The 15,467-nt window shown below is 39.1% G+C and overlaps 1 protein-coding gene across 1 annotated transcript in view; it reads right to left on the bottom strand.

Moving 5' to 3' along the window:
• CACNB2 (calcium voltage-gated channel auxiliary subunit beta 2) overlaps positions 1–15,467 on the bottom strand; it is a 240,112-nt gene that overhangs the window by 123,565 nt on the left and 101,080 nt on the right. The window lies entirely within an intron of this gene.

Raw genomic sequence — 15,467 nt, 5'->3', positions numbered from 1 at the left:
TTGAATGTAAATAAGAAGAATGAAGGATACATGCCTGTATTGCTCAGAGCCTTCTGGAGGTGTAGTAAAGAGGAAGAAGGAACAGGCAGCAACAGGCAGGGAATGGTACGAAGAGAGTAGAAAGTGCGGAGAAGCAGCTTTATGCTCCTGCTACCGCTGAGATAATAAATGACGAGGCAGTGACTCCTGAGAATAGCAACAAGCGCAAACATTTTTTTTGGCTCCTGCTGCTCAGTGAGCTGGGCAATCTTCACCTCTGCTTACGCCTTGAGACTGGCCTTTAGTAGGCGTGCTAGGCAAGCAAATTCCCATGAAGTCAAAACTCAGGTCCATGAGAGCTGAAAATGTTGCCTATTTCCAAAAGCCAAACTCTTTAACACTGACTTTGTAATTAGACTCTGTAAAGTTGACAGTAGTTGGAGACTCCACATACATGTGTCACAATAAGAATCAAAACATTTATTTATGTATTTATTTTTAATAAAGATCTCAGAGTGGCTTCCATCTGTATTAACTGGTTTCTACACATACTTTCACACAGCTACTTTTAAGGTGGACCAAGGTCAGTTATCTTTGTACCTCCCTCCATCACTTAAGATGTGATTTCTTATTCATGTTAGCTGCGCATCATATTCTTAACAACTCTAACTCACTGACACTAGAGGTAACTTTTGGTTGATGCATAACAGGGTTTTTTTTGTTAGGCTGTTTGTTTTGTTCAGGTTTTTTAGTTTGGTTTTTTGGTTTTTGGTTTTTTAGGTTTTTTGTTTGCTTGCAAGGAAAGTCTGGAAATGCAGGATTGTTAAAATTTTACCACTGTTTCAGAAACCAATATTCATGCTAGGTTCAGTTCAGATAAGTAGAAACCTTGCATAAGTTGTTTTTTTTTAATGATAGCCAAATATTTATTTCTCATGAAATTGATATTTCTATTTACCTGAAATAGATTCAGCAGAGAAAAATCCAGAGAACATTGACAACTTCTTGTATAATTTTTTTTGACAACTACTGTTTTCAGAGGAGGAAAATAGTAAACTTCAGTGAATTCAGTTTTAGAAGGCTGTGAGAAGTATGGCCGTTTCTGATGCAATACTGTATTAATAAAGGGTTTTTTTTATAGCACAATTACTGAGCTAGTTTTTGGCAAAATTACCATCCTTAAAAAGTTTAACACATGCTGTGTGACACAAATACCTTGGGGCAAGTCAGAACTACTCTGAAGAATACATAATCACAGTCCCAGCTGGAATATTGCAGTTAGGACAGGACAGCTCTGATTCTAGAGGCTTATCTTCTGCCCTGCAGCACAATTTACAGAATACTGAAACTAAGCTTGCAAGACCAGGCTGTCACAATGGCAAATTTTGGCATGACAATATTGAAACAAAAGAACTTTGTACTAGAAAACACAGAAATAAGATGATTTCAATGCAGAAAGAGCAACAGAGGAATTCCCTGGTACAGATCATTAAGTTTCAAAAGCTCCCACACTCTTCTAGCCATAGAATAGAAACCACTTGTTTTTTTCTGAGCCGTCGTCAGTCACAGGATGAGTACGTAGTGAATGACAGATGACTTCTGCCCTTTTTTACCCAAGAGAGTGAATTGTCACCTCAGACGTACCAGGTCTGTTAAAAGCTGACTGTTGTGCATAACCTTACAAAAAAATTAAGATGCCTTAGAACAAAAGTGAGTGACATTCATCCACTTACAGAAAAATCTAAGGCCCTTATTAATAGAACAGGAACACAATTCATACAATAATTACAGTTTTCATTCTTTAATCTTATATAGCACTAATAGAGAAGTAGCTTTAACATTAAATATTACTACCATATTTAGTGTTTTCATCAGAAGTCTCAAATCAATTGTAAACATAACCTTATGAAATGTACTATAGACCATAAATACCAATAAGCACATAAGAAAATAGAAGCACTGACTAAATACTCATTCTCAGCAGCACACCAACAAAAGTTTTCTTGTGAATGTTTAAGTTTTTTTGGTTCTATTTTTCTTAGTTTAGCAAACCCAGGTATCTGGACTCTGCTTCTTTCTATCCTAAATTGAAAATGGGTGCTTGTCTAAGAAAGTTCTTCTTGACAAACCAGATCATAAATGAGTTGTTAGAGATCACAACAGTCGATATCTCAGAAATAATAAGGACTTAGATATATGAGTAATTTTTCTCATCACCAAGTTATTGTGCATCAGCTGTTCCATATGTGGACATGTGGGCACTCTTAGCATATGGCAAACAAATTAAGGCAATTTATTGTAATTCTGCCTCACTATGGATTCTGTTCTGTGGCATTTTCTGATGGATAAATGTATGAATAGGTAATGCATGGAAGCTTGTCAATCCACGTGTCAATCTAATATATACATACAGAAGGATTCTTCTATTTCTTCTTCCCATTTTAAAGGCAGATACTGTGTCTTTCTCCAGTTACCTGAGATATCAAATTTACTTTTATTCAGTCATCAGGTACCTCACTAGTGTTACAGTTTCTCAAAAGGTAACTTCGTGCTTCTGAGATTCCTCAGCCAAAGGTTTAGGTATCCTAGTATGCCATACAAAGATCTCAGGCTGAGTTAAGTATGGTCTAAGCCATCCCCTTTTTCCTATTTGAAGGTGAATATTTATCCCTTTGCTATTCATATAAGTTATATATGTTACCATCTCTTTTCACCTAGCAAGAGTCAACTTTGGAAGATTTTCCTTTCCCCTTTGACAAGATCCAAAGTATTCTCAAAAGACATCAAGGGATTAAAATCCCTCATTTATTTAACATGATATGACAGCAGAACTCTGCATACGCCTATGCAAAGTTGATGGGAATTCTGACATGTACAAAATTTTTGTTGAGAAGACAGATGATAGATTAGTCAAAGCTCACACAGAGTCAACGAGACAGTAGCAAACAGGCCCAACCCAGACTTCCTAAATTGATGCAACAGCCTTTCGACAGAAAACACTCAAAACCACCCGGTTGGCAGGAGTTCAGCTCCCCTGCTCATATCAAAGCTCATGAAGGTTTCTCAGGTTCATCATTCCCTCTCAGATCTTTACCAAAGGGCCAGTTCTGTTTAGTGTTTCGCACAGTAACTGAGTAGGGCCGCTCATGCAGCAGAGTCCCAGGTGAGATGCTGCAAGAGTGGCCAATTGATTGATACTTCTAGCAAAAGACAAAATCGCAGCTGCTCACCCAGCACAGTGGGAGCTGAGCTACAGGATGGCCAACTACTGCCCACGTACACTCTGCCCAGTTTGAGTAAGGGACACAAACAGGGTCTCTCACCTCCAAAGTTTCTTCACTACCAGATATAAAGTCAATCTCTTGTTTTTTCTCTCTGTGGCTGTGAAAATAGTCAACTATTTTCTGTAAGTGGGACAGGGTTCACAATGAAAATTTTGTCACACAATAAAGAACCAAATTCTGTAATGCCTAAATATTGCAAAACAGGTGTGAAGGTCTGAAACAGGTGAGTACTCATATCAGTGGGGTTACTGGTTATAACACACAAGGAAGATTTTATTTTTTTTTATTTTTATTATTTTTTTTAATAAGGGCAAGCTGACTTGGATAGATGCCTATTGGGATAAAAAGGTTCAGAGGTATGTTTTACAATTAAAATGCACAATAAGAGTGCCTGGCTTACCATGACCTGCACCTTCATACTCCTCATTTTTGACCAGCTAACTTGAGGAATTTGACTTGCAAACTGTTACTCCCAAGAGCTACAGCTGCATGTGAGAGAAAACTGTTGCATCTTCAGAGATGCTGATCTTCTTGACTTCAAGTACACACTGCTTTGCCAAAAATCAATTTAATGAAAAATGTGGAATTCCACCAGTCTAAATATAGTCCCACTTTTACATGACACTGCCTTACTGCCAAGTCCACAAGGCAGGATCAGTACAGTGCCTTAGGGTTAGGTGTTGGTTAGGTCTTCTGCAGAGAAGGAACTTCAGCGCTAGATGAAAATTTAAGTTCCCTGATGGCACTAGAAGACATGTAGGAACTTTACAGGAATCTGAGTGCAGCATATAAAATACAAATAACACATGAAACTGCTACACTAACAGTTTAAATAAGTAAATGCCTCTGCTGAGAGCGGAGCTCTTGGTCCTCTCCTACTCCCATCCCTGGTACTGCAGCAGCACCTTCCTTCCCTCTCTGTTGGTCCCAGCACATCACACCCCTCCAGGAGGACAGTGACATACCCAGCTCAGCAGGAAACTACTTGCTTGTTGTTTTTTGTTTCATTTTGTTTTGTTTTTTCTTTTTGTCTCTTTTTTTCCTGCCAGGTCAGTAAGACGAAACAGCTAAAGGGAACAAAAGCAGGGGAAAGGATGCTGGTAGTGGTGGGGCAACAAACCTCCACCACCCAAACCTCACAAGATAACCCACCAAGGGCCTAACTCCCTTTGTGAATTTAATTTCTATTTTGTAATGCACAGCAACAGCTTTGCAATGCTGTATCAGTTTAAAAGCAGAAAAGACATCTACTTCAAAAGAAGTATCTCATACTCAAAACATCAATAATTAACCACCCCCACACAAACACTTACTTAAGTAAACAGAAAAAATGACAGCTTTAAGATACATACAGTTGTGCTTAACATTTAAATGAAGTCTTTTTTTATTAAAGATAATTCATGTCACATTTTTTCCCCTTCAAAGCACAAATTTAGCTCCAGCCCTACTGAATAAGGCACACCCCTTCATCCATACATTTTGGTTTAATACTTACAATAGCTACAGACAATGTTAGCTTACTGCAATCTCCTTCGAAGTTAATTCTCCTGAAAATGTTCTTATTGGCATGATCTGAAGCCCACAAGGCTCTCTTCAGTTGGCTTTGGTTTAGGTTCTTACGTAACTGTAACATCTGGGGCCCGTTTCTACTATGCAAGTTCCAACAGACACAATTTCTGTGTGTATAAATTCATTTCTATTTAACAGATGCCTGTATTTTGGAAAAGCAGAACAGATACAAAATTCTGTTAAATTGAATATACAAGCTAATACATACTCTCCCAGAAAATAATTAAATAAATAATGTAACTTTGTATGACATACACACTTAATGTGTTTTGGGTTTTTTATTTTTGTTTTTGTTTTTATTTAAAAAAAACTTCTGTGCTTTGCAAATTCATGTCCATCTCTGCACAGGGGATAAAAACCACAGCAGACCATTATTACCACAGCTGGAACTACTGGAAGGGAGAAGGCCCAAGGTCAGTACTCTTCTCCTACATCATTTTTATATGAAGTATGCAAAGTATTACATATACTTTTTAAAGTCTAGATTAATCTGTGATGTTTCTCAGGATACAGTAAAGCAATCCAATACTACAGTACAAAAGACAGAAAGTACCATTGCAGAGTCCACATGAAGCAAGTGTCAATATGTGAGTGAATGTGTATTTGTTCATGTGCAACTCCACAGTGAAGTTTGGAAGGCTGCTATCAATTAGTGAAAACTCCCCATACAATAGGCTGTTAGGCTATATGTAATGGAGAATTATCATGAACTGTTACAATCCACTTTCTTCTTAAGCATGATTTTCCCCCAGTGAGAAGCAATTACAATTTCTTGTTGTTCTTCTGTTTTTCTACTGACAATAAAAACATCCATGAGGTTATCTATATCCATCCTTGTAATTGCACAAACAATAAAATATTATCAAGATTATCAATAAATCCTTGTGAAGAACTCAGTATTACTACTATAGAAAAAGCCTTGCTGAAATAAATAGATAAACCAGAACTACTAGCCAGCAAGGTGCACTAGTTTACAGGGAATCAGAGAATGGTCTTCAGATTACCATCTCTAAGACTATACAAAAAATAGGTCAGTACAACAGCTCATAAAAAGGACTAAAAACAAGTTATTTTAAAACTATTTTCCCAACTTCTCTCAATGCAAGAAGAGTGGATTATTCACACTCTCATCTTTGTATTTCATGTTCTCTGTTGGAGAACCATTTATCACAGAATACTACAGCCTACAAATATCTGATATTCTCCTTCCGTACTGAGAGAAGTTAGAGTTTATTAGTCTGATAATGCAGAATTTTCAGTGATCCTTCACAAACAACAGCAGTCTCCACTCATCCATCTAAAAGGCACTGGACTTCACAATTCACAGTCCGACACTACTTATGTGGATTAGGAGAGAAATAACTTGCAAATTAAGACACGTAAATAGGCTCAAGAAAATGTAACACAGCAAAAAAATACTAACTTACTCTTTTTAATAATAGCAAACACTTTAGTGATTCTTTTTTTCTTATGAGCACAGAAAGAATGACAAAAAACACAGCCATACCAATATATATACCATATATTACACATAGAGCCTACTTTGACAGAAAATGAGCAAGACTGCAAAATAAAGCATTTAAGTTTTTGGTCAACTTTAACTGAATTCCCTTGTCTTCACCTACATAATCATATTTGGATTTCCAGAGAGCTCCTTCATTTTTCAGCACACAGACAGACGAACGTTTACTGAGCTGCTATGTTCTGTACGTATTTTTTTCTCTTCTTTGTACTCCTGAGTTTTCAGGCCTCAGGCCTTCTCTATTATTAACTTTTCCTTTGAATATTCTGAGAAGCTCATCACTAGCATCTTCTATAGCTTCAAACAGAATTTATCTTCACAATAAGAAGCACAAGATGAAGGGGGCTTTTTTCCCACTTGACAGATGAGAGCTAAGGCAGGCAGAATATGGTCAGAAGGGGCTGCTTGTTCCTCACCTCAGCATCTGAATTGGGAGCACATGATCTGTTTGTGGCCCATGGCACTAAAATTTTGTGTGTGAAAGAAACCCTCCTGCTCCCAGCAGCAGCACCTCACCTCCAAGTAGTTGACATCAGTAAGAGATCCTCTTGGAAGGCCACAAGTCTTTGGAAGACATGCAGAATACCTGTCAGGCCCTCACAAGATGACCAAAAACAAGCTTTTTTTAAAGTAGAAGGAACACACTAACTAATGGGTAAAACAGAATTCAAATGCAGACAAATGCCTTAAGGCAGAAGTGCCCTTCCTATTGAATTTTGATTTCAAAGGTCAGTCCTCAAGAATAAACTGGAGCCAGCTCAACCATCCCAGTGTAAATTTGGAAATCGTATCTCTGTTGAGTAAATAACATGTGCAAAGAATGACAAAACTGGACTCAAAATGTGAGTGGACAGAACATGTTCTTGGAATTCAAATCCATTGAGAGCCATTAAACATACATTAAATAAACCTTGGATATAGTACCACCATCACAGTTCTTGTGCTACATCTTGTGGAGAATAAACTGTCTTGTGGAGAGTATCTCTACACACTTGCTTTGTGTTTATATTTCTCCCTATTTCTGCTACTGCTTACTATTGGAAACAGCTAGATGAATCTTCAGTGTAACTTGATACAGCATGGTTTATGTCAAGTGCTTAATTAACAGCTAAGAAGAAGAAAGAGAGAAGAAAAGGATATGCATGCCGAGTTCTTCAACTTTCAAAGGTAGCTTAAAGGCTGGTAAGAAACATACCTCCCAGGAAGCATCATGGTGCTGAGCTGCCCCTAAGGCTTCATGGCTGAGAGATGCCTCTGCAAAATCTTCCAGGGAAGGAGTCTGCTCTTAAATATACTTAAAGTTTCATTTTAATTCCTTTTATGTTTTTCTTTTTTAACTCTGGTTCTGGTCTTGCGATCAAGGACTTACCTTTCCCTCTGGTAAAATAAAAAGCAACCTCTTGTATTGAAGCACAAATTCTCCAGAAACAGTCCCTTTAGATGACTGTCTACAGGAGAAAAGAATGCACATTCAAAGAACTGCTGTGCATTTCCATTAAACTACGTAGGTCAGTAGGGATGTTAGCACTGTCACGTACCAGGTTATGGGAAGGAGTTTTCCCTAGAGCCTTAAACTGCGCTTTCAACCATGAACCAGGCAGTGGAGGGACAGCCCATGACAGCAGGAACTGCCCAGAAGGTTACATTATCTCTGCAAATAGAGACTTCAGCTGATAATGTTGTTTTATTTTCCTCCTGGATATAATTTCAGTCCATTTCTTTCCCATGATTACTCCCTTAATATTTTCCAAAAGTCAAAGACATGACGCACCCTGCTTTTAAACCTGATTTTGCCCGTAATCAGAAGTTACAGTAGATACTGCGCTCCCTATTTAACTTTGCCGTACAGTCAATGTCAGTTTTTCATTTGAAAAGTTTTATTTTCAACATAGAACATATTTGTGAAAGTATTATTTTTCAAAAGCAGAAGAATATGGAGAACAATTTAATCAAGAGTCTTAATATTTTTTGACAGTGCAATACTACTGATTGCATTTCAGATCAGCTGTACAGTAGAAATAAAAAAAATATTACTCTGCAAAACAGCTACTGCTTTATGAATTGTTATATCATGCACAACATGACTTACAAATGATGGCTAAAATGCAACCTTGGCCGTGCAAATGCCCATCTTTCATACAAGGGCAAACACTTTACAATAAAAAAGAGGTACCTCCATGGTTTGGAGGAAGGTCAGTACTTTTTCTCCTGGCTCATGTGGCTCCTGGTCCACTCCTAGCAGTTCAAGCAATCACTGCAGGGCCCCAGAAGATAAACTGGTGACTACTAGTGTGGGACAGTGCTCCTGGCTCCTCTTACTGGGGTCTAATGCATCAAGCATGCCTGGACTGCTCTCCTGACCTAAAGCCAACTGGCTCGGAGTTGCCAAAGTCCACAGTATTAAGCTAATTCTCAATCCCTTCAAAAGGGGATGGCTGAATCCAAACCACGCCGCAGGAATACTACCAGGCCTGTGCTGTCTCACAAGGGATGCCAAAGAGCTGCCTGGAAGCCTGCGAGTTAGTCCCAGCCAAACACACACCTGGGACGGCTCTGACAACTACACAGAGCTGCACTCCTGTGCCAGGAAACCTCTGATGCTCCTCAGCTCCTGCGCACAGAAACAACCTCAGCGCTAGACAGCTCCAATAACTCCAACAGGCAAAGCCAGGACCCATTTAGGGACACAAAGGTACTCTGAAGTGCACTCAGGCAATTGTTTCACCATCATAAGACAACTCAAGTATTTCCATTTTATATCCTCACCTGCTCATTTGGAGTTTTCTAGTCATCTGGCACCATACAACATCAAGCCAGGCACTGTGTTGCTAAACCTCCCCAGTGTCTTTCCAGAGACTCCTCTACATCCCTGCCTGATGTGACAGCGAGACCTGCCTGGTGGGAGAGCTGTCCCTGCGTGGTGGCACAGCCAGCCTGGCCAGGTGGGACAGCCAGCCACCTCCTGGGCAGGTAGGGCCAGGCCAGCGGCTGCCCACGCAGCGCAGAGCATCTCACAAGGCTGACTTTCAGTCAAATCTGAGCACCACTGATAACGGTTTATTTCTGTTCTGAATCTTCATTTTTCACTTTAACTCAGTGAATTATTTTCATAAGGCTTTATTAAAGTACGTACAAGGAGACTTAGAAAACAAAACTATGTTGGATGCAGAACTGTCATTGAAACGCCTGGTTAGTTTAATGCAATTGATGTTTGATTAAGGCCTAGGTTATGTACACATCCATCATACTTCCAGACATTTTACAGACAGACTTAGGATTGCTGATGGCATACATTGAAGAAAATACCTATTTATCTCCCTGCATCTGGGTTTTTTTCTATAACTCTCTTTAAGATAAATTTTCACTGTTACTGACCAAAACCAAACACTGTTTCCCTTCATATCAGCTTTCCACACCAAATTTCATTGTCTTTTAGACACAGCAAATATTCAGATCAGTATAAAATAATACAAACTAAAGCTCATGTTTGCTTTGTACCACGTGGAGAGAATTTCAAACTTTATGGCTCCCCAAGACCCTTTCCTCCTGTACAGCTGCAGAGAGCACAGGTTTTGGCAGGTTGTTTTGTTTGTTTTGGTTTTTATTCTTGGCCGATAAAAGATTTTAGTGGCACAGCAAATCAAACATACTAAATCTGTGTGCTTCAGCTCCAGAGGCTGGTCCGAAGCAGAAAGTAATCAGAGACAGGAATTAAGAGAATGATTTTGTGTCCCAGATCCGGGGAATGCCACAGGATTGCTGGGCAGTATTTAGACAAGAGGCTGCTGGAAAGAAGCTTCTAGAAAAGAACACAAAACCAAAACAAACAGAACACAAAACGCCCATTTGCTATTTCTGGTATGTACAGATATTTTAGGATTATCTCATGATGTGGAGAGGTGAATACATTGTAGAACAGAGAGAATGAGAATTATAAAAGCTATTAGGCTGCTTGTGTAACAGAAATAAAAGAACGGAAAGGGATTAAGGAAGAGAATGAACCTAACACAAGGATTTTCTACAAGAGCGTATTTTACTACAGGAACGATGCTGAATCTACTGCATGGCCGCGGCAGGCTCGGGGCTGGTCTGCCCAGCCAAACCCTCAGCCTGCCCTGCAGCTGAGCCTGAGTGAGGGAGGAGGGACGTCCCTTTTCCAGCTCCTGGACGGTAAAGAAACATGGAATTCATCTTTTACACCTCTTCCTTAAATGGTTAGAAACTGAAATTATCTTGTAGACTGTATTTTTAGTTATTACATATTTTGTTTCATTAATAGCACATACAAGTCAGAAATGAAGCACTCTTCATCAGGCTGTGTTGTCTCCCATGCACCGTGCAAATCTTGTTGAAACACAGAAAAACAGAAGAGTACACAGTTTTGTGGTATCTGGCAACACTGAGCCCCGAGTTACACATACGAAACCAGTATTCAGTTGTGTGTGATTATCCGATTATTTGAACTGCAAGTACCACTTCAGTATATCTCAAAACATTAAGACCTCAACAGAATATCTATAAATCAGATGAATTTTTAATAATTGAGTTTTTCAGATTACTTCTGTTTTAAATTAAAGCTGCCTATTTCTATATCCACCTTTTTTTTTCAAACATAGCTGTTACTCAAGCTAACTTAAAAGCTCACCTTCAACTCTGGATTCATTCTTTTGTGTGTCTTGTCTCCTCTTCCATCTTCTGTCACTCATATACATCATCATCCTCTTCTCTCTATATCACTTGCTGCTCTCACCATATTTTGTCTTTTTTTTTTCTAATTAATATGATTTTCCTTACAATAGCCTTTTAATCCATTCTACTTATTCCATCGTTTTCCTATATATCAGCGCTCTTTAAAAAACAAACAAAACCCTGCAAGAAAACCCGTGCTCCAAATCCTAGTTTCTTTAAACACCCAGAAAAAATGAATTTAATGAAACAGCAGCAGAACTTTTGTTTTAAATACCTGAAATCTCATCTGAGATCTGTCAGAGTACACAGACTCCTTAAAATAAAAAAAATCCTAATCTTTTTTTCCTTATGAAATCCAGTAGAGCTAAAAAAAGATCCATTACTTGTAAAATTATTTGTGTAGTAAATCTATAAGTTCAGCCATGACTAAAATGAATTTGCAAGGGAGAATATAAATCATTCAGATACTTGGAAAAGTTAGGTCACGTGGAAGGTGGTACATCTCTAGTATTTTTGGTTTCAAGCTGCTTTACAGAACATTTTGTGACAGATATTTTTTTGATGGAGAGTTCAGAGTCCCCCTCTCTACTTGGTTACGTGTTTCTCATCCCCTGACATGCTTGCACATCAGTTTGGGTGAGAAATCGCTCACTAGGAAACAGAAAGACCCAGGTATCAGTTTGCCACTGCCCAGCCCAGTATGGTCACGAAACAGGTCATGTCATGGCTGCAAAACTATCAGGTTTAATTACTTCTTTAAAACAGGACAGAAAGCTATTGTTGCTGACAAACAATGTAATTTAATTTTTTTCCCCTTCTTTGCATGACAGGCTTACTTAAAATAAGGAGAATGCTGCAATTCTGTTCATAAACGAGCAAACAAACAATTATCACTGAGTTTATTGATCCATCGAGGGAAATTCCCATGGAGAACAGAAAAATTAACTTTCCATTATATCTGCTACTTTCCCAATTTACTCATTATCTTACTGTGAGAGGAAATTCAAGCACAGTTTTGACTCAGAATGTACTCCATTGCACACCCCATCCAACTCGCCGGCAAAGGTCGCACACAGGGGGGCTGCAGCTCCTGAGCCGCCTCCTTCAGCAACCCCCCTTGTCCAAGCGCTGGTGACACACGGCAGCCGCGTGTCCTGACACTGCTCCGTGTGCCACACAGCGCCCTGCCCACCCGTCCCAGCGTGCCGCACGGTGACTCTTTCTTCCTAAGGAGATTTAGGCAGTTTGCGTCAATCAAGGATTTAACAGGAGACATAAATGCCATCCCCTCTTAACATAAACAAACAGCTGCCAGCACCTTCCTTGATGAGTTACGGGTGCATGGGCGGCTGGCAAAAATTATAAAAGTTAGTCATTTCTAGTGTATTCTCCCCTTTCAAACATACTACCTAATCTTATGATTAGATCACAGGACTTATTTTGAAGGCCTTCCTTTTTCTGCAGTAGCAAAAAAAATAATTAAATATACTATAAAGGCAAATATAAATAACTCTTACGAAGAATAATGACATTAAATGCCCAGAATTAACAAAGAGTTATATACAGAGTACAAACAGTAAAAACACAGTATGCATAGACTATCATTAAATGTTTCTCCAACTATCTAAATAAAGAAACCGAACTCAAATAAATAATTATTGCATAAAGCCTGCTCCCTGGTCCCTGCAGTATATCTATATCAGAACTACGGCTGAAAATAGCACTCATATCTGGCTTCAAGTCTTGTCAGGTCTTTTAGCAGTAAATAGAATTAATAACAATACTACAAAAATCTTGAAATTAATTGTTTCAGATTAAAATATCTACACAAAACATGCTTGAATTTGCAAGCAATGGTTTCTGCTTTTTAAACCGGACTGTGTTCAACACATACTTGCAATCTGGACAACTACACAACAGAATTATGAATTCTTTAAAGCCTGGCCCAATCATTCCCACAATCAACTTTGTGAAATTGGCACAAAAATAGCAGCTTGCCAGATGCCCAGTAGAAGGCAAACGAGGAACCATCCCTCAGCAGCAGGGCTGAGCTGCTCTTCCTCACCCTCTTTCACACTCTTTGCCACCAACACACACGTGCAATTTTTTTCCAGGTGAAAATGAAGTGGCCAAGAGACAGCTCACATATTGCCCTATTTCCTCACAAAATCATTTAATCCAAGTACCTCTTATAGGCCCTATATTCTCCCTTAAATAAGATGTTTGGTAGCTCCCACCAAACACCATTAAATCAGTCTCGTTCATCCTTTTAGCAACAGTTCCAAAAGTTCCGTTCACAATGTTAGAAGCTTATTATAATTATAGCACCTCTTAGAACTTGAACTTTTGATCTGGTTTCTTAAAAATAGCAAAGACTTCCAGATCAAAAGAACATTATTGAAAATAACAGTATTAATGCTATTTAATCAGCTCCAATTTCTTCTAGCCTGTTGAAACAGAAGGTAGCGTGCTGAATATTCTGTTCTACATTTGGACCAAATAAAAATTCAAAGCTGTGTCTTTGAATATTTCATTCTGACACCACTAAATAGCAATTTGGCAAACAAACTATGCTAACATTTTGGGGTAAAGCTTGTCCATCTTAACTTCCCATGTTGGGAGTCAAATCCAAAAGTTTTGTCTTGAGTTTCTTTCTATCCCCCTGCACAGGCTGGGATGATTGTAGGACCTTGTGGGCTGAGCACTCTGTGGCTTCCTTAGGAGCCTTCCCGCTTTTCTGGAAGAGCTCTGTTATCAGCATCCACTTATGGTCTAAGGATGTTTTTAGAAACCTTTGAAAACTGTAGGTCCTGTTCACAGGGCAATACTGAAGAGTTTCTTAGACAAAATTTAAATCAGAAGTAATTATCTTGAAAGCAAGGTCCTAAACATACATATTTCTGAAATCAAAACAGGCTCTGTGACTTTGTAGAATAATTTTGCCAACACATCATCTGATATCTGACTATACATATATATACACACACTTGTTTCGTTGTTGTTTTTTTTTTTTTTTTTAAATTAAAAGGGGTCTGAGCTCACTCCTATCTGGGAAAAAATAATGTCACAAACATACCATACCACAGAAATTTAAACATAAAATGGCAATCGCTGGGACAGTTCCTGTCTTTGCTCATGCTCGCACAATCCTAATTAACACCAGGCAGAATTTGGCCTCCTGTGCAAGCCCCATCTAATCCGTGCACTGTAGTCTGCCATGCCAGAAGGTTATTCCTTGAAACACTCTCCAGTAAGCCGGATAATTCTAGAAATGACATTTCAATGCCACTGAATCAGTTTGCCTAGTGCTACAATGTAATTTCTAAGCCTTTTCCACTTGCCTGTACTTGCATGGCAACATAGAAATGGTGACAACGGTATCTTTTTTGAGAAAGAAATCAAAAAAGACAATTACTATTTTGGCCTGTAGATTGCGAAACTCTTTTGGAAGTAACTGAGTTTTCGCAAGGGTAGCCTCTTCCCTCATTTAATGTAAGTCTATAAGGTACATTTTAAATTATAAAATACAAGAAGAACATTCAGAAAGGGAGAATCAGAGAGATGGAGTACCATGTAATGTGTAAGATAAAAATAACAAACTCATTTGTTTAACATTTTAGGACTGCATCAAAAATGAGACACTGGAGAAGCTAAAGCAGAGCATCTGTTTTTTACAGTAATTATCTCCAGGCTCCCAGAAAAAGGGCCTGTGAGAGCAGGGGAACACAGGGAGAAGCAATGGATTGAGCATCCCAGAGGCTGCTGGAGCAGAGCCAGGGAAAGTTTAGATTAGGTCATGTCATTGTCCCAAGGCTGATGGCTCAAGGCCATTTTGCACCTCCTCGCTTGAGCTGCACTTAGTGTTCATTATCTGTATAAGGCTGAGGGTTTAGCACAGGAAACTAAGCTTTATGATATAAATAAAACCAGATCCTGCAAACAAATAGGTCTTCTCTATTAAATGGAGACGAGTTTTATAAATATTTCCAAGTTGAGCTCCTTGCTGTGCTGACACTATGATCTATGTGGAATAAAGGGCAACCTGCAATGGTGCAGACTCTGAGGAGAAGAAAAACTGATTGAGTCTCTGATTTCCCATTTATGCCATGTAGGAAATGAACAGGTCCAGCTTCTGCATCAGGTCACGGTGTTGTGCTCTTTGGCAACCTGGCTTTATGAGCTCCTTGTTCACATCCAGCCATGTGCGTGGGTAAGGAAGAGCTCACCGGGCTCTGCCTGTGTGCCTGCCTTTTATCCACGGCTCTACAAAACAGGCAGCTCGCAGCAGGGCTGAAAGGAGACGCTGCTCTGACTGATATCAGCGCCAGGAACACCACACTGCGCACATAAATACACCTATACTGTTCAGTATATACTTTTCAGGATATTCCTCTCCTCGTGACATAAGAGACACGAGTGACATG

The sequence above is a fragment of the Streptopelia decaocto genome (assembly GCF_964273445.1).
Source record: "Streptopelia decaocto genome assembly, chromosome: 2".
Lineage (NCBI taxonomy): Eukaryota > Metazoa > Chordata > Aves > Columbiformes > Columbidae > Streptopelia > Streptopelia decaocto.
This window is presented reverse-complemented; position numbering and strand designations above follow the sequence as displayed.